This window comes from Hevea brasiliensis, unplaced genomic scaffold (genome assembly GCF_030052815.1).
Source record: "Hevea brasiliensis isolate MT/VB/25A 57/8 unplaced genomic scaffold, ASM3005281v1 Scaf75, whole genome shotgun sequence".
NCBI classification, from domain to species: domain Eukaryota; kingdom Viridiplantae; phylum Streptophyta; class Magnoliopsida; order Malpighiales; family Euphorbiaceae; genus Hevea; species Hevea brasiliensis.
Genome location: NW_026615294.1, coordinates 122,495 through 125,211, shown reverse-complemented (window position 1 = coordinate 125,211; position 2,717 = coordinate 122,495). Strand labels below are relative to the sequence as shown.

Genomic DNA, 2,717 nt, shown 5'->3' with positions numbered 1-2,717 from the left:
TTTTAGTTTGGTCCTCCCCACATATTTTTATTTCATTACATTAGTTTCTAAATTCATTTAAGTAACTAAACATGCACTTAAAGCAGAAAATTAAAATTTAGCATACTAACCTTTCTTAGGACTCCAAATCTCTATCTTTTGTTCTTCTTTCTTCTTTCAATCTTCTTCTTAAGTAGCAATAACAAGCTCTAGTGAGGTTTTTATGGGAGTTATTAAGGTTGAGTAAAGAAAATTAAGCTTAAGTGTAAGCTTAAATGGAGAAATTTCATGGAGGAATTAGGGAGAGAGTGAGGTAGCAATGGGAGTAGGAAGATGACTCTAGATTTTTTTTTTCTTTTCTTTTCTTTTATCTATTTAAGCTTATGGAAGACCATAAATTCCAATTAAATAAAATTTTAATTAAAATACTTATGGCATCATGCATGATGTCATGGATGATGTCATCTCCCTACACCTTTTTCTTTTTCTCTTTTTTTTTTTTCTATTAGTTCTTTAATTTAATTCTCGATTCTGAAATTTTCTTTTCTCCGATTTTATTTGACAGTTAGGTCAGGAGTCAGCTCTCGGGGTCAATTGACCAAATTGCCCCTCGCCGGTTCATCCCGGTTTGCAAATAATCCAATATTTCTTCCGCTCACGACCTAATTATTTGGTAGCTTACGTTCTTTTTCATGATTTTCTCTTTTCCACTGTGTTTATAATGGTCCTAAGGACCGCAGCGTCACATTTTACATTTCGAAATTTGAGTTTAAAACGACTTCGCAGTCGTTCCCAAGAATGTCATCCATCACCGTGACTCTCGGCTCGTTTAACCTCTTATGTTCTGTTTTTCTTATTTATACTTAACTAATTGGCAATTACTAATTATTTGTATTTATGGCTTCTCTAGTTGTCTTAAGTATGGTTCTAATCCTCTTAATTTTTCAGACCGACACCGATCACCGGAATAATGAAATATACTAGGCTATACAAATAGGGGTGTTACACTAGCCACCTCCCTCATTGATTTCGATTAGTGGGGTGAGTTTGCCTTGTCGTGATATACACACGGCATGTTCTGAAATTTTGTGTTATGGCCTAAGTTGTGTTATTGATTGGCAACACTATGATTATTAAATTGTTTGATTAAATTTGTGTTATATTAAGCTTTGAAAATTATGATTTGCTGTAACGGTGATTTGAAAAATTGTGAAATGTGATTGTGAGATTTTTGAATTATGAATTGTTCATAAATATTTTATATTACGCATTTTGTATTTTACTATGCACCACTGAGTATTTTTATACTCAGCGATAGCTTTTTTTGCTGTCGCAGATAGAAACAAGGAAAAAGCAGTATAGTGAGCTACTGATTTTTGGGACTACACGGAGGCTTTTGTACGGGTATTTAGTTATACCCTTATAGTTTATTTTGATGTAAATAGTTTAATGTCATATGTATTAATGTAAAGTTGAGCAATTGTACCGTAATTTGTAATATTGTTATTTTGGATTTTCTTTTTGTAAATTAAGATCTGTATTTGTAAATTGAGCATCATATGCAATGTGAATGAATTTATGAAGTATTTGAGATGACAAACTTTGGTTGAATTGTGGACTTAAATTGAATTGTGTTGACTTGAGTTGTTTTGGTGTTGGGAGTTGTGAAAACAATTATTGGAAGTGTTTTTATAGGTTTTTAAAGAACTGTTTTCTCAAAATATAAATGGCACTCTGCCGAAATTTTTCTAAAATTTTGCGGACAAATAAAAATGGACAAAAATTTTTACTAGTTTTGAAACTTCAATTAAAAGTTTTTAATTCCTACTAGAATGCTCACCACTCCCAAAAAGTAAGAAAATGGTTTTAAAATCCCTTGTAGGGTACTTAATGAGTTATTGGTAGGTGAAGTTCGGTAGTTCATTAGGTATTCTACGAGATCATGTTATGCCTTACAGAGGGGTAAGGTGTGACATTCTCCATCCAGGGTTGTAAGTATTTGAATACGGATTGTTTGGTTGCCTTTGGTTAAAGTTTCCTCCATTATTCACATAGTTCATCTGTTCTGTAGGTTCATTGAAATTGCTGTATTCTGAATTCATGTATCCTCCTCCATAGCTGTCCTCATGTTGACTATTTGTACTAACTGCGTTGGCTTGCATTCTTTCGAGTTTCTTTGTGAGCTGATCAAACTGGGCATTTATCATGCTTAGGGCATCTACTTCCAGGACCCCTGCAGTTCTTCTTGCATTTTCTCTTTTATTTGACCACTCATAATTATGGTATGCAACCCTTTCTAGAAGTTCAAGTGCTTGTGGCACTGTTTTCTCCATTAGATCACCCTCTGCAGCTGAATCGACTGTGCTCCTTGTATAGGCTAGTAATCCATTATAGAAATTTTGCATCAATAGCCAATCTTCTATGTCATGGTGTGGACATTCCCTCTATAGGTCTTTATATCTTTCCCATGCATCATAGAGTGATTCTCCTTCCTTTTGTCTAAAGATATTGAGCTCAAGCCTCAGCTTTGCGGTTTTTGCAGGTGGGAAATACCTTGCTAGAAAAGCTTGAGAGAGGTTTTCCTAGGTAGTGAATGTTCCAGCCGGTTGAGAAAGTAACCACTTCCTTACTCTGTCCTGAAGGGAGAATGGGAATGCTCTGAGTCTTATTGCTTGATCAGGCACTCCATTCATCTTGAATGTATCACATAGGGCAAGAAAGCACTGGAGGTGATAGTG

At 34.7% G+C, this 2,717-nt stretch overlaps 1 non-coding gene across 1 annotated transcript; it reads left to right on the top strand.

Annotated features, from left to right (window-relative positions):
* The first annotated feature begins 2,400 nt into the window (after nucleotides 1-2,400).
* Nucleotides 2,401-2,507, top strand: LOC131177727 (small nucleolar RNA R71). Its single transcript, XR_009147055.1, has one exon. It is a non-coding gene; the product is annotated as a small nucleolar RNA R71 (small nucleolar RNA).
* Nucleotides 2,508-2,717: the final 210 nt, after the last annotated feature.